General features: G+C 44.6%; 1 long non-coding RNA gene across 1 annotated transcript; it reads left to right on the plus strand.

Annotated features, from left to right (window-relative positions):
- LOC135188505 (uncharacterized) lies at nt 1–27091 on the plus strand. The gene is made up of 3 exons (XR_010307726.1): nt 1–107; nt 8314–8538; nt 27038–27091. It is a non-coding gene; the product is annotated as an uncharacterized LOC135188505 (long non-coding RNA).
- Nucleotides 27092–27798: the final 707 nt, after the last annotated feature.

The following is a 27798-nucleotide window of genomic DNA, read 5'->3' on the forward strand; positions in this document are numbered from 1 at the left end:
TTCCTGGGGTATCTCTAAGCATGTGGTGCAGACGACAGAAGAGTGCCAAATACTTCCTTACACCCTTGAAATGAAGATGATGTGAAAAAGAAATACAGCCTATAACTGTGAGTCTAGAGCTGCATTTGTGTGCCATTTGAGTAGGAAAGTGTGATATAAGATCATCTGGTTGCTTTTCTAAGCCTGCTCTGAGTTCATTTTGTGTGGAGTGCAGCTTTTCCTCTCCTATCAGCAAACACTGGTATGTGTGCCCCACACAGATTGACACCAATTCTGCCACATGTTTCGTGGAGGACAGCACATTAAGTTACTCTTTCTAACTTAAAATCAAGTGCAAACTATGTATGGGTCACCATAAATAGGAAGCTCTGAGACTGGAACCATCTGTATTCTTTGGAAGGGCAAAATGTTCTCACAGTGTCCCTTACATCTGCTCATGCCCCTTTCACAACCTGTTTTTACTTACAGTCTGGTGCCATGTTTTCTATCAGTTTACTCAGCCTTTTGGTTGGATAAGTTGAATCACAAAGCTGTCTTGTAGCATTTTACTGGCTCTCACCATATTCATCTGTGATTGCATTTAGGTGGTCAGAGACCCATAACTACTATAGTAGGGATGAGGAAGGAAATAGGGGAGATAGTTAATATGCATTTCATTTACCTAGTGTACAGATTGTTGTTATGAAATGGCAATGCACCCATGGAAAGCACTGGTACACCAGTCTGAGGTTCTAGTATGGTATACTGAAGCACAGCACACCAGTATGAGGATTGCAGAGGCTCCCTGGGCAAACACTGCATTGACTGAGTAGTGTTTGAGCAGTGGATATCCAAGTAGTAATTCAAAGTCTATCTATGGGAGAAAGGTTGCATTAGCTTAGTGCAAGTCATGTCCTGGGAATTCTACATCTCACAGAGTTTCAGAACTGCTGCTTTCATGGGTTCTACTTGGATTTCATTCATAGAATCAACCAGGTTGGAAGGGACCTCCAAGACATCCAGTCCAACTTAGCACCCAGCCCAGTCAACTAGACCATGGCACTAAGTGCCTCAGCCAATATTTTCTTGAACACCTCCAGGGACAGTGACTCCACCACCTTGCTGGGCAGCCCATTCCAATGGCAAATCACTCTCTCTGGGAAGAACTTCCTCCTAAAATCCACCCTAGACTTCCCCTGGCACAGCTTAGAATCATAGGCTCAACCAGGTTGGAAGATACAGGCCTGACCAGTGCTGAGTACAGGGGATCATCCCATCCCTATTTCAGGTTCTTGTACCTGCTCACAGTTTGTCTGCTCAATTCCTGCTTGAGTGTCCCAGGAGGCAGCTTGTGCTTGCTCCTCAGATTTGGAATTCTACCCAGCATGTGTTTGTCTTCACCTGGTCCCGTGCATGTATATTCATCTGTAGTGTGAAAAGTGCTTGCCACTGATCTGAGATCACAGCTACAGTCATCACCTATTGGATAGAAATCTCCTATGTTGTAACTTAAAACTTTAAGAAAGATATGGAAATATACAGAAATTACAGAGTTAGCTACAGAAATTGCTCCTTCACAGTAGAGAATCAGTGCTGTGGAATTTTGCATTGCTGGTTTCCAGTCTGTTAGACTCATACAAGGAGGCAGAAAGCTTGTTGTTCTGTGGAGCTGGTGGTTTGGTGTGAAGCTTGTTGTTCTGTGGAGCTGATGGTTTGGTGTGTAGCTTGTTGTTCTGTGGAGCTGATGGTTTGGTGTGAAGCTTGTTGTTCTGTGGAGCTGGTGGTTTGGTGTGAAGCTTGTTGTTCTGTGGAGCTGATGGTTTGGTGTGAAGCTTGTTGTTCTGTGGAGCTGGTGGTTTGGTGTGCATCACCACCACTTAGCCTCTTGAAAGTATTGAATGCTGCAAATGCTCTATCAGAACAAGTCATGGTGTGATAGACCAACAGGGCTGTTCTGAAGACATTGAATGGAGCCAGATGAAGGTATCCTGACCTCCTCATGGTAAGGTTTCTAACTCAGAACCACATTTGGTCAATGTTTACACTTGATGTGTGGTGGAACTATGCTTGAGGGGAATGCCATAACTCTCTTCAGACTGTGCTGTTTAGCTGTTGGCATTAGACTGTGTGGTTGAGACTTGCACCCTTCTTGCACCAGCTGTGAGCCCTCTAAATTAGCTGAAGGAGAAACCTGAGGAGAGTCTCACTGACATTGCTGTGTTTTGAACAGTGTGCTCAGGATCACAAATATTCTTGACTATCCCTATTGTTTCACGTGGAAACAACACAAGGTACAAATGTGACACCTTGCAGTCTGTTGATGGTGGGAGAAGAATCCCAACTCTGCTTGGTATATTGCAAGATATCGGAAAGATTGCGTGCTTGTAGTCTTGAGTATCTTGTTTTAATTTAGGCATAGATTCATCTGAGGAGCAAACAACAAGAAAAACTAGAGTAACTCAGGAACTGTAATGGCCATTGTTTCGTAACAGTGGTAGATGCTTGGGCAATATCTAGAAAACAAGTCATGAGAGCTTCTTAACTTTGTGAACTCCAGGCTTCTGACTTGTATTCCCAACTGTTTTTCTGTCTGTTAACACAAATGACGTGGGCGTGTGATTTGAGCCCTGAGACCTAGAGGGTATAAACATGTACCTGAAATTAGGCATGTGTATGTGTTTTGCTGAGTAAGGGTGTCCTGGTATTTAAATTTTAAATGCACCAGAGCCTTCACTCATAAAGTAAGCAAATTTCAACCTAGACAGCAGCGAGAGGAATAAACATTAAGCTTAAAACAAACCGTTACTGAAGTGGCTCTTCAGACTATGTAGAATTGCACTTTAAAACGGGCAGAGCATCTTTAAAACCCTTTTGCTGGAGCTAAGAGCTTGCACATTAACTTTCATGAGAGGCATTACAGATGTCTGTGAATATTATATAAACAACAGCCTGTTTGCAACAGTTTATACACCTAAATATTTCATAAGAAAACAGTGAGCATTTAACTCACCTTGTGTTCTTTGTACAGCAACAAACCCATCGTTTTTGTCAAGAGATGCTGGAAAACCTGCCTGATAATGTGAAACTTTGTTGCAAACTAGGTGGAAAGTTCACCCATCTAGAATTAGGAAGGTGTGTAGTCTCTACTGGAGTTTTCATGCTGTGAGGAAAACAGCTGACTCCTGCTTGGCTTGCTTTTGCATGAAGGTGAATATCATTTGGGAGAATGTTCTCTGGTGTATCTTTATGTGTGTGTGGTTTCCATCTGGACATTGCTTGGACAATGAGAACACCATGGCCACAGCGGATGTGATATGCTCATGGCATTGAATGCCTTTGCCAAGTAACCTTCTTCCTGCAGGAGGCAGGAAATAACAAGTTTTAGACCCAAACAATTTCTCTCAAAATAGAGATACCCATTTCAGAGAGGCCCAAAGCTCTGAGGAGGCTGCAATGAGTTGCTCTAATAGAAAATTTCCAGATGGATTCCAGGGGGAAGAATTCCTCCGGTTACTGAAGTAGACCTCTGGCTGTATTACCAGAAGTGTCTCATTCTCATTTTGCCACATGGTATGGTAGCACCTCAAAGAATGTGCATTCTTGCTGTAGAAGACCCCAGAGGCTCACTATCTCCTCTGCAGAATTAACTGCTCCGAGAAATCACCTAACTGCATGGCTGGGCAGACCAGAGGCATGGCTGGGTAGGGAGGAAAGTTAACTCCAGGAAGAGAAGTATTTTCTGTTTACAGTGGAAAGCTCTCAGCTTCAGCATAGGAAATTTAAGCTATATTCCCAAGGCTGAGAAGTGTCAGCCCCCGAGTGAGGGAGATTTAGGACATGGTTTCCTTTGGTATTTCCAGTAGGAATGCAACAGCTTTATCCCCTCCAAGCAGCTCAATTGTGTGCTGTAAGTGAAGGAACACGCAGCCTTCTGGGGGAATTCTCACATTGGTGTGCTGTGTGGTCAGGGTTTTTCAGAGCTGTCAGCCTTAGGCAGCAGATTAGGAGAATTTTGAAAATCATAACTTGAAGGACTAGTGAGGAGGAGGAAGAGGAAGAGTCTTCTCAAAGCTATACTGTGCTGTAAAATCATGCTGTTATTTTTTTCATGTCTCTGTGCAGCACATTTCATTGTTCTGATTTTACTGATTATTCTATTGGTTTTATTGCTTTATTATCTTTATCAAACTTGACCTTTACTGCAAATATTCACTTAGCTTTCAATAGAAATTCAGCTTCTTATTGTGTAGGCATTTTAAACTTACTTCCTTTCTATACTAAAGTAGTTGCCTATGAGTGTTGTTCCACTAAAGATAGCAATGCCTCAAGAGACAAACTTTCATCAGCAAATGCTTTAAGCCAAGTTAGGGTGACACAGTGGTAGAAATGTTTTGCTCTGTGTAATTATCACCATTGGTGACATGAGTGTGTGTAACAGCAGAAGTGTTGCAATCCTCCATGGTTAGTAAACCCAAAAGGTGTGCAGGTAAGGTTACACTACTGTTCTTTGTTTTGTCCAGAGGACAGCCACTCATCTATGGCTCAGTGCCATTTGCAAGGCTGAATACCTATTTTCCCCTCTCCAAAATTTGCATAACACTTGGCCACTTGGAACAGAAGAATGAACAACATCAGAGATTTCCACTTTGAATTATTTAGGACTCTACCTTTACTCTCTGAGTGTGTAAAGCTGTCCCTAAACGCCCTGCTTGGGCAAATGTGGATGAATTATCTTCTCCCCTAAAAGACGACCACAACATTAACTTCAAAAATCCAGAGCTACAGGATATTTGTTCTTAATTCTTCCAGGAATCAAGGAACTGGCTTTGCTTGATGGAAGATCATGTGTGTTGAAGGGGAAATTCCTTTCAGATCTGCACAGACATCAGGTCAAAAGTTTGAACTGGCCAAAAACATTACTGCATTTGACTAGGATGGGCTGAACAAAATCATGGCCAAGGAAATGTATGTTCTGGAATAAATGACCTGGTTGATGTGGCCAGATCTCCCATATGTGTGTCAGGATTAATGCCTTGGTGGCCTACAGTTATTTCCACTTTACATTGGCATAAATAATGCAGAAAATAAAGTTAGCATTTGTGCCATCCACAGAGCAAATACCACTGCCAGCCCAAGCTATACAACTGTTTGTGTGTGTTTTTCCTATAACTTGGACAGGAGCAGGGCTTCCTTAAAGCAGTGTAATGTCAGAAAATCTATCACCGGGCTTGTCCCTATAGCTTTAAGTGTTTTGCAATCAGTTCTTTCCTATAATTGTATTTCTATTGTGAATAATTCAGGAAGCCATCCAGTCTCCTTTGTTCAATGAGTGTTTCAGGCCACCTCTAAGTCATGAGGCTGCAAAGGGTGAGAGAGAGTTCTTCTTCATCTCCCCCCTAGGATTATTGTTTTTTTAAAACAAGGTTTATTACCTCCATTTGACAAGTTGGAAGCCAAGACATTAAATGACTTGGCCAAGATCATACAGGAAATTTGAGATGAAGCACCAAACATATGATTGTGAGTGGCTTCCAAGCCACCTCTCAAACCACTGCACATCCTTCTTAGTTTCCAGTCTTTTCTGGCACTGCTACCAACTGTCTGGTCCAATCCTCTAACCATGTTGTTGTGCTTTTCCCCTTCTTTTATAAGTAAACCCAACATCACAAGGTAATGTACCAAAGCAATCAATAGGTAGGGAGTAATTTCCTCAGCCAGTTTCATTCCTCTTTCAGTTCACAACTTGTCCACCAAAAAAAATTATTCCTTGCTTGGAGCAGTGTACTGAATCATTTCTATTCAAAAATATCTGTTAGCACTTTGCTAAGCCTCAGACTGAACATCTTTGATCCACCCATTTCAAGATTAGACAGATGACAGAACCCAAACTCTAGATCCAAAAACATCCATCTTTTGGAAGTATAGTCAAAGCTCAAGCCTGTATTTGGCTCTCAACATGGTTGCTTTGATCTGGCTTCACATCTGAAGATCATGCCCTGTGACATCTCTGTTGCTAGAACCAAATCTTGTGTTCCTATCTGTGTGAGAGCTCTTAGCCTTGATGTGCACCTCTTGTGGGAAATGACACCTCCTGATCCTCTCAGACTTGGTTCAGATGGTGTTCGCATGCAATGGCTGTGTTTTAATGGTTGGTTATTTCTTTCTTACCTGGAGGCTCGGAGACTCTGGCATTTTGACAGGAGTAAGTGTGCAAGAAATCCCAATGTTGCATGTTAGCACCAGGCTCTTGGTAGGTAGTGGTTGGACTTGGTGATCTAAAACGTCTTTTCCAACCTCAATAGCACTCCAATTCTATGTCGTTTCCATTGTGCTCTCCTTCTTGCCTGTTTTCCATGCTGGGTGTGCAACTGCTTCCCACTTCCTAGAAATCAGATCACCACCTCTCCTCCCCAGCTCCCTCCTGTCCTCACATGATGGAACACAGCACAGCTTTTTCCCCGTGGATGGGAAAGCCAGGCCAAGCTCAGTACTGTGGTCTTTCGCAGTAACGGCGCTTTGGTGGCAGTTCACTCTTTCCAGGGAATTATTCTAGATTTATTCACCACAAAGCATCCAACCATAACAACTCAGTAATTTTAAGGCCTAAGGAAAAAATGTAACAAGATGTTCAAAATTTTTGGTTTGGGATAATTGGGAGTTGTTTATATCCTTGTGGTGCTGATTGTGTTGTCATATACCACCATTACTGGTGGCCTCAGGAGCAAGATTATCTTTGCTTGGAAAAAAAGCCTCTGTTTTAACCACTTAAATGCTGGTTAATGCAGCTGATAAATGGGAGGAAAAGTACTCCCCTGCTCTTACTGGATCTAGCAGATGCTCAAAAACCATAATGCTGAGGCTTGAATAAACAGATAGATGGATAAGTGAAACATATTCACTGTAAGCTTTATGATAAAACTATCAGGGCACTGCCAGTTTTCTTCAGAGCATTTAGAGTCTCCCCACTGCATGGCACAACAGAGACCTTGCTCTTCCTGGGTCTGAAAACAACTTCCTGTGCATTCAGATCATACCAAGCTTTCCAAGCCATACTTTTCTTGGGGTTTATACCCTCCAGTTATTTCTGGGTGAAGCTGGCATTCACATCTCTGGCTTTTTGACATCTCAGGTTTTAACCCTGACTCACTGAAACGCCAAGCAGAGCTGCCCATGAAGTCTGATGGATGCTTCATGCAATGGAAATGTATAGGACATGAGGTTTGACAGTACTACTATTTCTCAGCTTCCCTGTACAGATGGAACTGGTATCTTCTACTAGCCCACTGGGAAGGACTGGAATGCATGGGCTGGGGCTAAATTCTCTTTCCAACATTTTGATAGTTAAATGAGTTTAAGCAGAAATTACATTTGCACTCCTAAGATGAGAGTGGCATATGAAAACCTTCCTATGAGCTGAGCTTTCTGAGGTTTATTGCTTTGTTTTCTTGGATTTTGTGATGTGTGTTTGTTTGTTATAAGGCCCTGTCATTAACAAGAATAATAAGTTCTAATGCTTTATACCAATTTCCAGCCTGTCTGAAGTTTTCAGCAGCAGTTTCCCTCTGATATTCTAGGAACTTGGATCTGGAAGGCAACAAGCTAGACGTGCTTTGTCAAGAGAAAGTATTGTCTGCATCTAGAGTTTTCATAACATCCAATTTAAAGTACATCTTGGGTTTATTTTGGGGCGGGGGGGGCAGAATCTCAACAACTGTAGAGAGGAAAATGAGCCATTTCCTAAGCTTGAACCTGCATGAATTAGTGGTAAAGTGTTGATCTCTAAACTTGCAGTTTCTAAACCATAAAATCTGTTTATTTCACCCTATAAAAGAACATTTTCACTTATATGGCTATTTAAGTTTAAAAGCTATTAGAGAAGTGGGTGGGGAGAGGCGGAGAAGAAGCTTGAATCACTAATTCAAGCTTGCAATACAATCTCATTTGCTGCATAGCTTGCATAGAAATCCCCTTCAATGTGGATTTTCTGTGCTCGTAGCAGTCCTACCACACAGGAAATACAGAGTGTGTATTTCCAACATTATCCATAATTGTAGTAAAACTTGTAAAGCAACCCATTCCTTGTGTATTCCTGGTGATTGGCAATAACTGGATATTCTTAACTATGCATTTAAAGAAGGAATAGCATAATGAGCTGGCAGAAACTAACATCTGCAGCGACTTGCTAAAGGGGCTGAGGTGAAGGTCATTATTAATATGCTCTTGCTGCAGGAACAACATCAGCTTTGATGGAAGTCTTACCTACCTATCTACCTGCCTACCCACCCACCTGCCTGAGGTTTCTTTTATACCTGAATTTTGTGGTTTTCTTTACAGATTGGAAGTGCTGAGGCTAAAACTGAATCCATCAAATACCTTCTTGGGTGGGAAGAGCAAAGTCACTGCATCCTCGGGAGAGAGATGAGGAGGGATTGCTTCATGCTGGAGACATGGCAGAGGTGGAGGAAGCCTGGGTCTTGCTGTAGCATGCTCTCTGTTATACTGTGGATCGTTGCACCCCAAAGAAAGCAAAGGGGAGGCTTGTGCTGCTTCAAATAAAAGGTAGGTGTTGGTCCTTTGTACCAGGATGGAGCACAGGGAGGAAGAACTTGCACAGGCTCTGATGCCCATTCACACACACAGAGAGCTATTTGCAAGCAGCAGCCTTGCTACAGCAGTCACCTTCAGTGAAAAGGAAGAGAGGTTTTGATTCTCTTTCTGCAAAACTGGTAGAAAATTGTCGTTGCTGTGAGAGGCTGTGCTTCACTTGAGCTGTGCAGGCCCTTTCTCTACCAACTATCCCTGAACTTGCGGTGCCTTGCTAAAAATAGTTCAAAGCGTAACTGTGTGTTCCCTGAACTGTGATCCTACCAGTTCTGTATTATTCAACTCACCATTCCTTTGAAAGTATTCATCCTTCCCCTCTTAAAACTTAAATCAGCTCATTCCTTGGTCCAAGAGTTGACATCATTATGATGTTACATCCTATGTAATGGTGTGAGACCTGGAAAAGCATTCACAGCAAAACCACGCGGTGGATTGAATTTGCAGTGCCTCAGCCCTTGCCTGCAGGCTGATCTGCCTCCCACCCTCTGCAGTTCCTTGTGCTTTTAAATCCATGTGGTTCCCTGGAAATACCCCCTGGTAACACAGCAGCACACTGCTGAGGATCCATCAAGGGTCTCTTGAATGTTTCCATTTTTCTTTCCATGACCCCATTTGTTTTACAGTGTTTGTGAGAGCAAAAGTGATTGTTTTACCAAATTAAGCTACTTTTTCTTGCCAGGAACAGTGGCTAGGATCTTGTTGACAGATTTGGAAAAGATTATTCTTTTGATACATTTTGAGTGATTTCTTTAAGGATGTCTGCCATGTACTGTTTCCAAACTCAGACCACAGTTAACTGTTGAATATTATACAGTGACAGGGACAAATTAGCACCTTTCATCTTCCTATCAAAATTAACACATCCCAAGAAGACATTTCAAGAGCTGCAGTTCTCCTATTTAGAATGAAGTGTAGGAAACTATTTAAATATGTGGAAATCAAAATCTTGGTCCAAATAAGGCCTGAGAGTTTGGGGTTTTTTTATTGATTTCAGAGGCCTCAGAATTATCCCCATTTTGCTTAAGTGTGTTTGGAGTTGGCTTTCCTCTCATGTGTCTTTTATGTGATGGTTTTTCCTTCCTGAGGGAAAGCTGTGTTCATAGTCTCCTCTGAACTCTGCATCTCATCCCTTTGCTCCACAGCTTCCTCGTGGTCACAAGAGGAGGTTATTTATTTGTTTTGTTCTCTTCTCCCCCACACCATTCTCATGTATAACTTGGCTCTCAGTTTGTTCTTCTGTCTTACTTTGAGGCATCTGGAACTAGCCACAACTAGAAGTAGGCTAATGGGCAGGGTGCACAGATGCCTCTGGTGGTACTGAGAAGCTCCTCAAGCTCCTGACTGCTGTGTATTGCCTCAGTCACGCTGGCAGTGATCACTGTAATTTGCTTTCTTGTTGTGCTTTTCTCTTCTGAAGTACACAGCTTGCTTTCTCCCAAGGTACTGCTGCTATATGAGGCTTTTAGTCTTTTGTGCTGTAAGGTTGAAGCTTGTTATGAGCTATCCAGGAACCTCCAACGTCTTATGTTTAGGTAGATATTGAAGTTCTGAGTTTAGCATTGTAATTGCTGTGATGGCAGGAGTGAGATGACCCAGGCAGTCCTTCTAGCTCTATGATTTGCCATTGGAATGGGCTGCCCAGGGAGGTGGTGGAGTCATCGTCCCTGGAGGTGTTCAAGAAAAGACTGGATCAGGCACTGAGTGCCATGGTCTAGTTGACTGGCTGGGGCTGGGTGCTAGGTTGGACTGGATGATCTTGGAGGTCTCTTCCATCCTGCTTGATTCTAGGATTCTGTGTTGTCATGGTGCTGGGACATGCAGTGCTGTATAGGGGCATGGAATGACTGTGCACATCATATGTGCTCATTGATGCTTCTATGCAATGTAGTTACATGGAGCTTCATATTCTTTCTCCCAGTTTTGGACAATGTAGATACCTTGGGTTGACAAAAGGGAGAAGACTGATCCAAGTCAATATGGCTGTGTATTTCACTTTTCTGTCTGAGAATATTAAGGCCAGATTCTCATTTATACTAAGCTCATTTGCAGTATTCTGGCAGTGCAAAGATGCCTTATGAGGAATGTAAATTAAAGTCTCTTTGTACTTTTAATAGTGTTTGTAGTTTCACTTGGCTGCAGTACAGGAATGACACATGTCTATACAAATGGCATTTGCTATCCTGTTGATGGCTGCTGATATTTTTCATGCCTCTACCCCCTAACTAAGCAAGCCATGAGTCTGCTACAGGCCCAGCTTTCCAGTCTCTTTGAAGTGTGCTGTTTTAGTGAAACATCTAAACCAGGATTTCAACCTCAGGCAATTCTTCTGTCCTTCCTTTACCATGCAATGGCCCTGTGTGTGTCTGCATGAGTCTCTGCTAAATGCCCAATTTTGCAATGCCCAGACAAATTTTTCTTACCAAGTATGTTGTTTACACTGGGAAGGAAGGTTCTTCACCTCAGGGTGCCTTGGACAACACATGTTTGTTTTCTTGGGTTAAGGAAAAGAAAATCTCTTGGGAGAAAAGCAGGTCTCTTGAAAGCCTTGAGGCTGTTTAGTCTTGAGAAGACTGAGAGGGTATCTCATCAATGTCTGTACATATCTGAGGGGTGGGTGTCACGTGGAGGGGACCAATCTCTTTTTTGGTGGTGCACAGTAACAAAACAAGGATCAAAAGGTACAAACTTGAAGATAGAAGATTTCACCTCAACATGAGGAGAAACTTCTTTACAGTGAGGATGATGGAGTACTGGAACAGGCTGCCCAGAGAGGTTGTGGAGTCTCCTTCTCTGGAGACCATCGAAACCTGCCTGGATGCATTCATATGTGGACTACCCTGGGTGGTTCTGCTTTTGGCAGGGTTGGGCTCAATGATCTCTGGAGGTCTCTTCCAACCTCTAATGTTCTGTGACTCTGTGAAAACCTGTATGGTGAGCTCTTGGATCAAGGACCTCATGTATTCTGCATCAAATCATCCCAGCTTTTACGTGTTCAAGCCCATTTCTATTTCTAACCTCCAAGACCTGGTTGTACCAGTGCCTTGGTTTTCAAGCAGGTAGTTTTGCCCTGGCTAATCCTGCAGGGGATGCTGCAAGAATGAAGAACATTGGAAATCCCAGCAAAGAAATGAGGGACCTGAAGTACAAAGCTTATAGAAAGCTTGCACATGGAATATAGAGACTTAGGGATAAATCACAGAATCATAGAATCAGTCAGGGTTGGAAGGGACCACAAAGATCATCCAGTTCCAACCCCCCTGCCATGCCCAGGGACACCCTACCCTAGATCAGGCTGCCCACAGTCTCATACAGCCTGGCTGTAAACAACTCCAGGCATGGGGCCTCAACCATCTCCCTGGGCAACCCATTCCAGCCTCTCACCACTCTCATGTTGAACAACTTCCTCCTCACGTCCAGTCTCAATCTCCCCACCTCCAGCTTTGCTTCATTTGTCCCAGTCCTGTCACTCCCTGAGAGCCTAAAAAGTCCCTCCTCAGCTTTTTTATAAGCCCCCTTCAGATCCTGGAAGGCCACAAGAAGGTTACCTGGGAGCCTTCTCTTCTCCAGCCTGAACAGCCCCAACTCCTTCAGTCTGTCCTCATAGCAGAGCTGCTGCAGCCCTCTGAGCATCCTCATGGCCCTGATCTAGACACACTGAAGCATCTTCACATCCTTCTTGTAATAGGGTCTCCAGAACTGGATGCAGTACTCCAAGTAGAGTCTCACCAGAGCAGAATAGTGGAGGAGAATCACCTCCCTCGACCTGCTGGCCACACTTCTCCTGATGCAGCCCAGATCTGGCTGGCTTTCTGGGCTGCAAGTGCACAGTGCTGACTCATGTTAAGCTTCTTGCTCACCAGCACCTCCAAGTCCCTCTCCTCAGGGCTGCTCTTCAGCCAGTCACTGCCCAGCCTGTGTTTGTGCTTGGGATTGCTTCGACCCTTGTCAATATCAGCATCTATTTGATATGTTTCAGAGAAAATACTGCTTTTGTAATGTCTGAAAGCAAGTCTTAACTTTTCATTAGATCATGGCTGCATTCTGACAGCAAGTTTTTGCTCTATATTACCACATCTTCAACAGTGCAGGGCTCAGAAGAGTTATGCAAAAAAGCCCTCATGAAGAGTCCGAAAGGAGGTTTTGTTTCTTCAGCTTTTATGTTTTGGTTTTGAAATAAATGTTTAGTAAGTGATGACTGTGAAGTGTGTAGCCTTGAGACTGCTATAGCAAAATACGTAATGTCATTCCCCTCATGGAAATCTGCAGCTCTCCAGTGGCTTAAAGTTTCCCATTCCTTCCTTGTCAATGTCATGAGAACTTCATCTAAAACCTGGTTTTGGCCTAAGACTGACTTTTTGCTTGTCAGAGTCTCTGTCTCTATTGATTTTAGATAGAGAAGGTTACATATGGAGAGGACAGAAGAAATGTCTCTAGCAAACAAAACTGTCAGTGCTTGGAGCTGCTAAGGAGAATGAGATCTTCAAATAACTTATGGAGGGGAGAAAGTCTCAGTGCAGGTGAATCTACCTGAAGGGAGCCTGTAGCCAGGTGGGGTTGGGCTCTTCTGCCAGGCAACCAGCAACAGAACAAGGGGACACAGTCCCAAGTTGTGCCAGGAGAGGTCTAAGCTGGATGTTAGGAGGAAGTTGTCGGCAGAGAGAGTGATTGGCATTGGAATGGGCTGCCCAGGGAGGTGGTGGAGTTGCCATCCCTGGAGGTGTTGAAGAAAAGCCTGGCTGAGGCACTTAGTGCCATGGCCTGGTTGATTGGCCGGGGCTGAGTGCTAGGTTGGGCTGGATGATCTTGGAGGTCTCTTCCAACCTGGTTGATTCTATGACTTGTGAAATGCAAATGTTTCTGAGATTCTGTAATTTAGTACATGGATTCTTAGAACCTGAGAGTTTAATAGCCTCCTGACATGCTAAAGAGTGTGATGGCACTCTGCAAGGCTTCAGGGAGCATCACATAGAGTGCAACAGCATTTCTGCAGAAAGTTGTCTTCACTCTCAAGTCCTCTCTGTTCTTCCTGTAGATAATTCACATTGCAACACTTTCTATCCAGCTGCTCACTAGACTTCTCCTTCCAAATCTCAGCTGAAAGTGCACATTTCCACATTTCTGGGTTAAATATTCTTCCTGTGTTGATAGGTGACTCTGGAGGAATTTTCTGAGTGACTGCTAAGATAAAGCTCCCCATGTGGGGAGCAAGTTGCATGAGAAGTATTGTGCAGTGGAATGGGGCTGTTAGAACTTCATTTGCCTGGTTCTGTCACTGCAGCTCGGCTGTCACAGGCTGATTACTTCTCACACTGCATTGCTGCTTTCTGAAGGACAAATTATTCCAAGCCCAAACAAAGTCATGCTGCAAGAAGGCCTCTGCTAAGTACCGGTTGCCCTGTGTGGAAGAGGAGAGCCACTTGTTAAGACAGAGGGTTTTCCTGAACCCTCATTAGTTCCCTGCTTACTGTGTTCTGGCAGTGCCCGGGCTGCCGAGCTCGATGCCGATGACAGGGGCGATGATGAAGTGTCTGCTGGAGCTGTACATGGCTGCGGGTCACTGCCTCGAAATGTGAGAACAAAATGGGGCCGAGCGCTAATGACTTTCAGGTGTGCGCCAGGGCCTGTCAGGGCACTCAAGGAATTAGTGCTTGGCACAAGGTGCAGGTCTCAGCACTGCCAAGTCAAACACAAGTGGGGCCTCGAGTAAATAAACAAGGGCAAAGTGAGCTTTTACTCGCCCCAGATGCGTAGGGAGCTCGGAGGCACGCGTGGAGCCCATCGTGTGCACGCACACACTGCCGCCGCCTCCCCGCCACCGCAAGCTACAGCCAGAGACTGGTTTGAGTCGGATGAGAGCTTTAAAGCTCATCTAGCCCAACCCCTCTGCCATGGCCAGGGTCACCTTTCACGTGTCCAGGTTGCTCGAAGCCCCATCCAGCCTGGTTGTGGATGCTTCCAGGGAGGGGACATCCAGAGCCCCGCTGGGCAACCTGTTCCTGTGTTTAGCCTGCACCACTGTGAAAAGCTTCTTCCTTATATCCAGCGTATAACTCTGCTGGGAAGGGTGATGAGATCTCCCCAGCAGCAAAGGGAGCAAGGCTTCTGCCTTGCTAGAGGCTGCTCATTCTGCTGGAGCATTGGTCTTTGTTTCCTTCCCTGTGCAGACAGAGCAGGATAAGGCCTTTCCTTCCCTGGAAATGCTGTCCCTGGTCTCTCAGAGTGAGTCCCCTCTCAGCCCATCACTTCTCCTTTTGTATCTTCCCAGCCCTTCCTAGTACACACCCAGATTACATTTCTCCTTTGGCTTGGATTATGTTTTCCAGGCCAATATATTATGCCACCTTCATGCTTCCCTCTCTGCCCCATCTGGCTTCCATCCTACCCCCATAAAGATTATTAATACAGCCTGTTTCCCAGCAATTTATGAGCAGAGGCCAAACTGGTGCCATTTCCCATTTTAGTAGAGCACTGAAAATAATCCTGAGGAGTGTGCCCAGCTATAAAAATGTACTTACACTGTCATATCTGCAGTTTCAAACATGCACCACCCCATAGTCTCAAAAGTGCTGTTTAATTGGGTTTTATGGGTTCTAATTAATTATACCATGTTAAAAAAAAAAAGGGGGGGGGGGAAAGGACTGGTCCCATTACAGCTTTCTGTGCTTTACTCTGAAGAGCAATGTAATTTAGAGATAAATTGTCCTTCTCTATCCCCCTGTCTCCTTTTCCCCTCCCAAGTTTCAGGGAGGTTTTATTTCTCCTTAAGGCCACTGAAGAGAAGCTGAGAGCAAGATACATTTTGTTCAGGGCCCACAACTTTTCCCAGTACTCATAAAAAGCTTTAGATGTGACTCAAAATGGTTCCACGTTCCTTCTTCTGAATCAGACTGGTGAAATTATGAATAATCCTGCAGCTTTCCAGAGCTCACGGCTGTGGTAGCTGTAATTTTGGAGAGACTTGAACGTGTTTGAGGCTTAATGTGCTGCAGATTATTTCCTCTGACTGCAGAGAGGTAACAGTGAAGGAAGCTGAGCATGCATGCAAGGGTTTTGCTGGAGGAAGGTCTAGATTGAGTTTCTCTCCACCACACTGTTTGAAAGTAGTGTGTTAAGGCATCCAGCTGCTTTTATGGCATTTTGGTGTGACTGGCAGCAGAAGAAACCTCTCGAGTCAGCTTTCTATCCTTTTTTTTTAACATCAGAATCATGGAGCCTAGATTACTCAAACAAATTCTGGGGCAGTCTTCTGACTTTTAAATGCTTCCTGGAATGGCTTTGTGAAAAATGAGCAGCCGAGCAGGTACACTTGTGGTTGTTTAAAATACACTCTTATATTACATCCATCACTGTAATAAATGTGGTCTCAGGAGGCAAGGCATGAAATATAGTAGAACCGAAGGAGACAAACATTATTTCTTATGGTCTATGACTTTGTCAGGAAATTAGGGAGTCAGAGTATCAATTAATGAGAAAAGACAGGCTAAAGAGACTTCTTTAATTTGCCTTATGTAGGCAGAAGCTATGTGTTTCAAGGAGGGCCACGAAGATGATCAGTTGGCTGGAGCACCTCTGCCATGAGGACAGGCTATGAGAGTGGGGCGCTTCAGCCTGGAGAAGAGAAGGATTTGAGGAGACCTTATAGTGGCCTTCCAGTAACTGAAGGGGGCCTGCAGGAAGGCTGGGGAGGGACTATTGACAAGGTCTGGTAATGACTGGATGAGGGGTAATAGGTTTGAACTGGAAGAAGTGAGACTTAGACTAGACATTAGGAGGAAGTTCTTTACAGTGAATGTGGTTAGACACTGGCACAGGTTGCTCAGGGAGGCTGTGGATGCTTCCTCCCTGGGGGTGTTTAAGGCCAGGTTGGATGAGGCCTTGAGCAACCTGCTCTTATGGGAGATGTCCCTGCCTATGGCAGGGGGTTGGAGCTGGGTAATCCTTGAGGTCCCTTCCAATCTAGACCATTCTATGATTTCCAGACCATCACATCACACCTCAAATAATGTAAAGGTTGTGTACATGGCAGGGATCCCCAAGACTGCATCACCTAGCCCTAAGATGGAAAATCGGCAAAATGTCCCAGGTCACCATTCTCAATGTGACTGCTCATGAGCGTTCGTGGGATTGAAAAGCTTGTTAGTCAAGCCTCACTAATTTGCTAGGTTTGTAAAATAAATATCCAGCCTGTCACTTGCTGGAAACTTGGACCATCCTGGGTGTCCAGATCAGTCTGCTTCAGGCTTTGCAGCAGGAGAAGGAAGAGCTGCCAAAAAGAAAAGGAGGGGGGGGAGATCACCAGTCACATTACTCATCAGTCTGAAAAGAGGATTAATAGTAAGAACTGTTTTTGTGAAGTGATCCTCTCCTCTAGTAAAACCAGATAAAGGAACTTTTTGTACCTGTATCTAGTTAGTAATGTTAACAAGAACTACAACCTGATCTAGGGTAGGGTGTCCCTGCCCTTGACAGGGGGGTTGGAATTAGATGATCCTTCTGGACCCTTCCATCTCTGACTGATTGTAGGATTCTGTGAGTCTACAAAGGGCAATGTTTTAATGGAAGGAGTTAGCAAAACAGAGCCCAAACCTGAATACATCTGAAAACCCCCACGCAGGGTTTGGGTAAGCCCAAACAAACCTGAGTGTCTTGGTGTTAGTACAGTGTTTGTATTTGCTTTTACATGGCTTTTACTGCCTCAGAAAGCCATTTACAGAGAGGAAACAATGTGAAACCAGCTCTTCTCATGCGATTTTCATCATCCAGAGATTTAAATAAGTGAGATCCACTCTTTTCCTACTACTCTGCCCCCATAAATTACTCCTGGAGGCATTAAAAGGGCCTGTGAAAAACACAGTGATAAATACCAAAAGCACAAATATGAATGTTGCAAACTGCTCACACTGCTGTGGCAGCAGCTCTCTTGTTAATTTATTGAGCAAAACTGATGAGGGACCTCAATACCTTCTTCAGTGCTGCTGTGCGTGGAGCCTCATGTTACACTGCTGAAACTGGAGCTAAAAATCCCACTGCCTTTTAGAACAGCATCCTGACTGCTGTGCCTAGGAGGTGACCCAGTTACTCTGGTTATTGCAGAAGAAGAAGGCAAGTGAAGGGAGAGAAGAAATACCAGCTGCAAAAGCATCGACTAGCTCGTGTCACCTGCAGCAGCTGCCTGCCCTGGCTGGGCTCTGCCTCTGAGCAGGATCGCAGAGGTTGTGTAACAGAGGCAAGCCCTGCCAGGTCCTTTCTCCTGACACATCCCAGACCACAAGTATGGCCCCTACTTCTGAGGGAGAGAAGCAGCAGGGGCACGTTTGAGTCATGGCCCTCATGACAGGGGAATTCCTCACTGGCTGCTGGCAGCAGCCGGACTGAGCGGTTTCAACTGCCTGAGCATTACGGAAAGAGCCATTCTCAGCTGAATATTTCATTCCAATTTCTCACCTCCCTTCAAAATAGAAGATCCTGACATAGGGTTGTGGGTTTTTTTCTTTCTCCTTTTTTTTTCCTCTTTTGTTTTTTTGATCGAACAGTTCTCATGCAGATCTTTTGACTGATCCTTTGTGAACTAAGGGAAGTTCAGGTTCACAGCAAGCCCCAGGGTATCCTTCAAAGGCATCTGAGTCAAGTTACATTCTACACTCCACTCATTCTCTTGATAGGAAAACACAAAAGAACAAACTACCAGTGGGAGGAATAACTCGGCTAACTGTCCATCTTTCCATGGCATTTAATGCCTGGCTAGCCCCAACTCTGATTTCAGCTCTGAAAAGCACCCTGTGTCTGCCCAGAAGCGCTGTTACCTGTGCTGAGAGCTGCGGGAGTGTTGTCTCTGCAGAGGAAACCCAGAAGTGCCACTCCTTCTTTCCCAGGTTAGTGGTGGATCCTTTAAATGGTGACAAGGGTTTGGGATTGAGTCTTTTTTCACCACTGTAAGAGTTGAGGCAGGCTGGTGGATGAAGGCTCTATTGCTTGATCTGCTATGTGAGTAAACATACCTGCAGAATGATACCTCCCTTGGCATCACTGCATTGAAAAGAATACATAGCCTATTTAATAAGCTATTTATGACCATATTTGTATGCTTCCATGGTGGTGTTTTAGGAAGAGCTGGTGATATAGCTGCAACCAGGACTGCTGGACTCTTTCCAGGCTTCTTTATTCCCTTGCAACTTTGTCAGACTCTGAACATCCCCACTGAAATTTCCCATGCTGATATCACCTCTGCATGATTTATTTAGGATAATTTGAACCTAACACAAATAAAAGTTCGAGGAGAATTTGAAAGTTTGAGGCAAAGGAGGCATAGGTGTTCTCCCAATTGAGAATGAAATGAAATTATGGAATAGGTAGGTTTCCTGCACACTGGAAATTTGGAGAGCTGCCTCTCTTCATGCCTTCAGCTAGAGAAGGTTGCAGACTAGAAGTGGTCTTTGTTCACCCAAGTGTGTTTTTCCTGATTCCCTGAAACAGAAAGGCACAGGAGCATTCTGAACTGAATCCTATAGTCAAATCTTGATCACAGAATCCCACAGGTTAGTGGTGGAAGTTGGAATGATCCTCAGGAAATCATCTCGTCCAAGCCCTCTACTAAAGCAGAGTCACACAGAGCAGGTTGCCCAGGATCACAATGTCCATTTGGGTTTGGAATCTCTCTAGAGGAGACTCCACAACCACTCTGGGCAGCCTGCTTCAGCATTTTGGCACCTGTTGTTGGGCACCACTGGAAAGAATCTGACCCTATCCTCTTGGCATCCACCCTTTAGGTATTGTTAAGCATTTGGAAGGTGAATTAACTTTCAACATGAAAGCTTTTATCATCTGGTAGATAGTAGGCTGAAGATGAGCCAGCAGTGTGCCTAGGTGGGCAGGAGAGCCAATGGCATCCTGGCCTGTCTCAGGAGCAGTGTGGCCAGTAGGACAAGGGAGGTTATTCTGCCCCTGTACTCAACATTGGTCAGGCCACACCTTGAGTGCTGTGCCCAGTTCTGGGCTCCTCAATTCAAGAGAGATGTTGAGGTGCTGGAAGGTGTCCAGAGAAGGGTGATGAAGCTGGTGAGGGGCCTGGAACACAAACTCTATGAGAAGAGGCTGAGGGAGCTGGGGGTGTGCAGCCTGCAGAGGAGGAGGCTCAGGATAGACCTCATTGCTGTCTATAACTACCTGAAGGGACATTGTAGCCAGGTGGGGGTTAGGCTCTTCTGCCAGGCAACCAGCAACAGAACAAGGAGACACAGTCTCAAGTTGTGCTGGGGGAAGTTCAGGCTGGATGTTAGGAGGAAGTTCTTGCCAGAGAGAGTGATTGGCATTGGAATGAGCTGCCCAGGGAGGTGGTGGAGTTGCTGTCCCTGGAGGTGTTCAAAAAAGGACTGGATGAGGCACTTAGTGCCATGGTCTAGTTGACTGGACAGGGCTGGGTGCTAGGTTGGTCTGGATGATCTTGGAGGTCTCTTCCAGCCTGTTTGATTCTATGATTCTATGGCTTTGCCTGTGTGCGGTGTGGACGCTGAGAGAAGGAGCAGATGGTTGTGAAGAAAATGGGAGATCTTATGCCTAGGGCATCAGAATACTGTAAAACTCTCATCTCCTCTCAGATAAGTCAATTTAAATTAAATTCTGCCCAACTAGCTATTAATTTTATTTTGTTTTCTCTGTTCCCATTTGCAGAACACATTGTCAGGGGTATCTCTCCTGACATATGATGCTGTGCAATGTTAAACACTCTGAGAAATCAATTTCCAGTCATTTCAGTTTGGGTACCCAACGTTAGCAGAATGTTTTGACCTGAATCTCTTTGTGTTTCAGTTTCCCATCTGTTAAACAGGAATAATAATATCCACTCATCTTACAGGGTGTTGTTAGGAGAAATTAACATTGTGAAGCACTCATTTGCCATACTGATAAGAGCCTTAGAAAGGCTCACAAGAAAACTAACAATTTTGTCTCCCAGCAGGTTTTGAATAGTAGGCAGTAAATAAGGCCTCAAGCCACATGCTGAGTAGTGACACTAACAAAGTGAGCATTGTCCATCCTGAGGTAGAATTAATTCAGTGGAAACCAAGATATGCTCCTATATTTAAAGGGTGAATGATAATGCAGAATAAAGTTTTATGGTTAACTTCTGATGTTTTGTTCACTTAGTTTTGCACATGTATTTTGGATTTTGGTCTTTTCTCCCTGGTAACAAGAGATAGGATAAGAACAAATAGAATCATAGAATCAACCAGGATGGAAGAGACCTCCAAGATCAGCCAGTCCAACCCAGCAACCAGCCCCAGCCAATCAACCAGACCATGGCACTAAGTGCCTCAGTCAGGCTTTTCTTCAATGTCTCCAGGGATGGTGACTCCACCACTTCCCTGGGCAGCCCATTCCAATGCCAATCACTCTCTCTGTGAAGAACTTCCTCCTAACATCCAGCCTAGACCTCCCCTGGTGCAACTTGAGACTGTGTCCCCTTGTTCTGTTGCTGCTTGCCTGGGAGAAGAGACCAACCCCACCTGGCTACAGCCTCCCTTCAGGTAGTTGTAGATAGCAATGAGCTCTGCCCTGAGCCTCCTCTTCTCCAGGCTGAGCACCCCCAGCTCCCTCAGCCTCTCCTCACAGGGCTGTGCTCCAGGCCCCTCACCATCCTTGCTGCCCTTCTCTGGACATGTTCCAGCACCTCAACATGTCTCTTGAACAGAGGAGCCCAGAACTGGACACAGCACTCAAGGTGTGGCCTGACCAGTGCTGAGTACAGGGGAAGAATAACTTCCCTTTTGCTGCTGGCCACACTGTTCCTGATCCAGGCCAGGATGCCATTAGCTCTCCTGCCCACCTGGGCACACTGCTGGCTCATGTTCAGCTACTATCTTCCAGTACCCCTAGGTCCCTTTCCTCCTGGCTGCTCTCCAGCCGCTCTGTCCTCAGCCTGTAGTGCTGCTTGGGGTTGTTGCTGCCGAAGTGTAGAACCCTGCACTTAGCCTTGTTAAATCTCAGCCCAAGTAGCCTCAAGTTGCACCAGGGGAAGTTTAAGTTGGACATAAGAAGCAGCTTCTTCACTGAAAGGGTTCTCAAACACTGGGACAGACTCCCCAAGGAGGTATTTGAATCCTCATCTCTGGAGATGTTTAAATGGTGCAGAGTTGTGGTGCTGAGGGCAGACTTGGTAGAGTTAGATAATGGTTGAACTCAACGATTTTAATGCTCTTTTCCAATCAAAACAATTCTATGATACAAATGGCACATGTGCACAAGGATACCTCTGCCTGAAAAGAAACTATGTCTGAGTTAGAACCATAGAATGGTAGAGGTTGGAAGGGACCTCTGGAGGTCATCTAGTCCAAACTCCTCACCAACCTAAGTAAGCCAAACTGCTTATTGTTCAAACAGATATTCAGGGTCTTAATTCTCATCTCTGTAGGTGAGATGCTTCTGGGGTCTTGGTGAGTTTTGGAGAGAAGAGACATCACATCTCATACTATTCAGGAAACAGATCTCCAGAAAATGTTAGACTGTAGCTTCTTACCTGTCATTCACTTGGAAAAGATAGGAAAAGCTTTCCAGCTGGGAAAGCTGCTAGTGGAAATGGTTTTGAAATTAGTACAGAGATTCTTGCACACAGCAGGCTGGGCTCCTGCAACGTTATCAGAGCACATGCTGCTATTAACACTTCTTTCTAAGACTTGTAGGAGAGGGAACTTGGAGGGTCTGTAGCTAACAAGCATATAGCTTTCACAGAGCTGGGCAGACTGCTTTGTAAAGAGAAAAGAGTATTTTGGCACAAGAACAAATGGCTATTATTTGGCTATGAATAAATTCAATCTGGAAAAGAAATGATTTTTTTTTTTCAGCCACCACAGCAACAGGATTCTTGAGTGGCTTCCCAATGGGAAGAAACATGGGATTTCCTGGCTCACTCACAGTGTCAGATGAAAATAAAGAAGGGGATTGTAGATATGATGATCTGTATGAGAACAGACTGGGTTTAAGAACTTAGGAAGTTTGTTTCCAGTCCCATATCTACCATTTCCTATTCCTAAAATCAACACTCACAAGGCTAACTCTTACCTTCCCCTTTTCACACATGGAGAAACTGACTCCTAGAGGGATGAAAGGATAAATCCAATCTCCTCAACCTCATTAATGAGGACTTATTAGCAGAACAAGATAGCAGAAAGGCACCTTTCCAAACGAGACAAACCTTAGTTACAAAAGAGTAAAGCTCTCTGCCTGCTTTTGCCCCTCTACAAACCCTTCTCTGCCCTCTGAAGCATAGTGGACATCCATAGAACTAGAGTCTAGCAGCATGCAGTGCTGGGGTGTTGTCTGTGCCCCAGTGTTTATTCTCCTCTTTCTTATTCTCTGCTGTTTGCAAAGGGGCTGTTCTGATACCACATCCTTTGCAAACCTAAAGACAATGGGAGTAATTCCGGGCCACTTTGCAAGTCACTGGAAGCAAAACATAGCTGCCCCTGCACCTTGTGAGTGGTGTAAAGCATGTTTGATTGCTTAGCCATCAGCAGGAGGCAGCTTAGAGTGAACCAGTCCTGCTGGTTTGTCACCATTAAGATCCAGCAGTACCTTGATGTTTCCTCACTGGCAATAATTTGCAGGATTAAATACTTCAAGCCACTCTAAAATTAGTTCCAGGAGGCATTTTGTGCTTTCCTTTCAGAGCTCTCATGAGCCTTTCCTACTTTGTAAGTCTGCTGCAGCTAATTACCCGATGGTTACAGCCCTCTGGAAGATTTCAAGTATCTGTCTTAGCCGCTAGCCTAGGGACCCAAGTGGGGTGACAGAGCAGAACCTGAATCAGGAGCCTTTGCCAAACACTGTAACTAATGCAGATTGCTTCATGAGATGGGCAAACAAATCACTGCTGACAAAGTTGCCTTTGTCCACTACTTCCATCCAAGATTCAAACCAAATTTGTTTTGAGTCTTCAAAAACATCTCAGAAACTCCCCGAAAGAAATGCATTTATGTGTTGTGCTCTCTCCATCTGTCTGATCTATTAGAGAGGCTGCAGAATTGCTGTCTTTAGTGCTGTACTGTAGGAGTTTTCAAAGAGTATTTATTATTTAATTTTGGAAACACCCCTAGTGCTGTCCAAACATCTGCAGTGTGTGATGGTCCTGTCTGCTTCATGCAGACACGGAACTGTCAGAGCTACAGGTAGAATAATTGTGGGAGAAGTGAGAGATCTTATCACGTTGGCAGAAAAGCACAGCCTGAAGAACACTGGGGGCCCTCAGTCTGCAGAAATCCACTGGCAGATGTATACTGCTCTTGAAGATGTAGTTCACTCTGCTTGCTGTTTCTGGCCACTTTTATTGACTAGTGCTGACTATGGCCATGGCATCATCCTTTCTGTTTTCTTCCCAGCCATTCCTGGCACCTTTGAGACAATCCACTTTCTGAACGTATGCATGTCTCATTTAGGAACAGTGTCACTTTCCTGACCACAGCAGAAATCCAGAGGGGCTTGTTTCCTTACACAGGCTGACTTGTTTTTTCCCCTGGCACCACATCCAAAAGAAATGATCTCTCTCATACTTCCCAGAGACATCATTGCTTTTAGCATCTCTTAAAACTTGCTTGTTTCTTCTGAGGCATCAAGACAAGCTTAGCTTCATCAATCCAGCAGGTCCCAGCCATGCTTTTTGGAGGTTGGTATCCATGTTTTTAAAGACATGGCAATTTGAAACCCATTCCATTCATCCTAATGCCAGTAGCAAATGTTTTTACTCCTGGAGCCAGCATTGAAAAGAACTGCTTTCTTTTTTTCTTGTTTACTCTGACTGAAAGATGTTCATCACCTTCAACTAGAGATTTACTGAAGCTAAACTACAAGAAGAAGATTTAGACTAGACAGATCAAAGACAGTTTTTACACTGGCCTGTGTTGCCCATAAAAGAAGGTAAATGCTACATCCATGGAAACATTTCATGTCAGGTTGGAGAGGCCTCTGAGCAACCTGCTCTACTAGTTGAAGATGTCCCTGTTCAATGCAGAAGGATTGGACTAGATGACCTTTAATAGTCCTTTCTGGCCAGACTCATTCTGTGCTTCTAAGCTCTCTGGCACTGCTCTCCAGTGTTTCTTCCAGAACAAGCAGCTCACTGCCCATTGCTGTGAACCTCCAGCACAGCATCACAATATAGCTAATGCCATGTTTTACAAAGGTGGTGACCTAACAGAGATCTTCTGAGGTCCTGATCCTAGCCCAATAGCAAAGCTTATTTGTTTCAACACAATTTTTGGTGTTTACACTTGGGTGTGATGTTTGAAAACCCCATTCTGAGACCCAATTTCCTTTGGAGCCAATGGGATTTTCAGCCTCAGCTTCCACAGAAGAAGGTTTGGGCTCTTTGTTCTTTTGTCTGGTGCAATTTGTGAGTAATTGCTGTGATCCTGGTGATGGGCTGGATTTTCTAGTTTGTTTCCAAACTTCTTTGGAGACCAAAAGCCTCCTCTGCCTCTCCCAAAACAAAATGCTGAAGGAGCATGGATAGAGGAAATCCGTTCAAACCGAGTAAACAGCTCGTGAGGGTAGGCCAGCAGGATTCATTCATGCTCATTCAGCCCAGGCTAGTTGGTTTGGTTCCAGTTGGAGCACTCTCTTCATTACAGGCCCCCTGGGGAATGTTAATCTGTACAGTATAAACATTTATAAACATCTACTAAATCATTACACTTCAGCTGCCCCATAAACACTCCTGAATGCTTTCCTTAGGCAGCTCTGGTTGGGTAACGTGTGGCTTTTTGGAATGAGTTTATGGGTGTTTGGCACCGGTAGAAATATGGGGAGAGGGCACAGAAGGTTAAATAACATTGTTTAAGCTCCATGACTTATTCAGAATAAAGACAGAAGCTGTTTGTGTAGGATTAAAATGGGTCTAGCCGGTAAATGTTGAGGGAAAGCCCAGGTTGTAGAGAGCCTCAGACAGCCTCCAGGTTTGTACACTGAGTTTTTAATGGTACCATTGTCAGAACGTCACAAAAGGCATTGGCTTGACATTTCTGGACTTGGGTAGTACATCATTATTCATCTGTGACTGCAACACTACCTGCCTCAGAAACAACTGCCTGTGTCCAGAGAAGGGCAACGAAGCTGGTGAGGGGCCTGGAGCACAGCCCTATGAGGAGAGGCTGGGGGAGCTGGGGGTGTGCAGCCTGCAGAAGAGGAGGCTCAGGGCAGAGCTCATTGCTGTCTACTACTACCTGAGGGGAGGCTGTAGCCAGGTGGGGTTGGGCTCTTCTGCCAGGCAAGCAGCAACAGAACAAGGGGACACAGTCTCAAGTTGTACCAGGAGAGGTCTAGGCTGGATGTTAGGAGGAAGTTATTTACAGAGAGAGTGATTGGCATTGGAATGGGCTGCCCAGGGAGGTGGTGAAGTCACTATCCCTGGAGGTGTTGAAGCCAAGCCTGGCTGAGGCACTTAGTGCCATGGTCTGGTTGACTGGCTAGAGCTGGGTGATAGGTTGGACTGGATGAGCTTGGAGGATCAATCCAACCTGGTTGATTCTATGATTCTACATAGAAAATGTAAGCATAACTTCTAAAATGGAGGCAGAACTGACATAATCCAGAGAACTGGAATCAGCTGGCCACCAGTCCAGGGCTTGCTTGTATAGACTTACAGGACATGCAAAGATGTATACAATGGCAGAAGTAGGTATGTTTGTGAATAACATAAAGGTGTATAGATATATATGTATTTGCATTTAAGAAGTGTAAGTAATGTGGCTTGAATGCACATCTAGCAAAGTAAAACTTGGGCTTTGTAAAGCTGAACTTCTCAGTTCTTGGATGGGTTCTGTCCCCTTGCCTGAAGACGCCAACATGAATGAGCATTACAAGGGTGGGCTCATAATCATAGAATCAAGCAGGTTGGAAGAGACCTCCAAGATCATCCAGTCCAACCTAGCACCCAGCCCTGTCCAATCAACTAGACCATGGCACTAAGTGCCCCATCCAGTCTTTTCTTGAACACCCCCAGGGATGGTGACTCCACCACCTCCCTGGGCAGCTCATTCCAATGCCAATCACTCTCTCTGTGAAGAACTTCCTCAGCTCTGCGTGAATATAGAAACAGTAAGTGAAAAAGAAGCAGACAAACTTACGCTCATGACTTGGTGTGAAATAGGTAGAGGATAATTCCCTCCATTATTGATGTTCTCCTTTGTGGTAGTTTTGATAGAGGTGTGTATGAGTGAAATTACCTGAAGAAGTTAAACATGTTTTATGTGTGAGAGATGTGTTTCCTGGCAGTCTGATGAATAGATGATAACTTGATTTCTAGATGCATCTTAGGAAAAAAACTATTTAATTAGCTATAATTATATTGTATCCCACACTTGAGTAAACATACCTGTGTGCTTTTATCTCTGAATTACTTGTGTGTATCACAAGTATGTGGCTGGATCTAACAGGAGCCTCCTTTTCCATCTCTCTCTCTTGTATTTAGAGCACACAGCCACCACCTTTCAGCCAAGACCACACCTATTTATGAAATAAGGACACAGCAAACAGCTGCTTTCTTGTTCCTAACTGGATCTGGATGCACACTACAGGCAAGTAAGAGGGCAGAAGTCTTCCCTGATAGACACAGAGCTGTAGCTGCAGCAATCCTAGCTGTCATTGCCAAATTAGCAGCTGGAGACCCTGCAGATGAAACAGCTCTAAAATCCTCTGCAACATCTCAAGGTCATGGGAAATTGTGCTGCAAGGTCTCCAGTCCATGGTCCAATCTACCCTGTCCTGCCTGGATGCCACCAGCAGGCCAAAAGACCAGGACTGGCAGACTTTGGCCCTTGATACCTTGGAAGATAAGGGAGAAATGAAGATCAGTTTTGTTACTCATGTTTGCCAACACTAAAATATTAAAGCCCTATCATCATAGGCTAAAGGTGGCTTTACCATATGTGCACTGTCTAGCTTGCAAACCTCCCTCTGCATACCATATACATACATATGCACACACACACATGTATCATCAGTAGCAGGGGCTGAATTCTCCACAGCTTTTTTTGTGGCATGTAATGAGGTGGCTAATTTAAAATCTTTTCTGTATGGTCAAAGATCCAGCTCACAAAAAGCATTACACGTTATTAGCTTCAATTGGTCTTTTAACATCCATCTTAAAGGGTCAATAAATGAGTTTGCCTAGAGGTAAGCCAGTTGTTGTCATGTGTAGGGTTACAGTCACAGCTGGAGGGCATTGGCAGG

This window comes from Pogoniulus pusillus, chromosome 29 (genome assembly GCF_015220805.1).
Source record: "Pogoniulus pusillus isolate bPogPus1 chromosome 29, bPogPus1.pri, whole genome shotgun sequence".
NCBI classification, from domain to species: Eukaryota; Metazoa; Chordata; class Aves; order Piciformes; family Lybiidae; genus Pogoniulus; species Pogoniulus pusillus.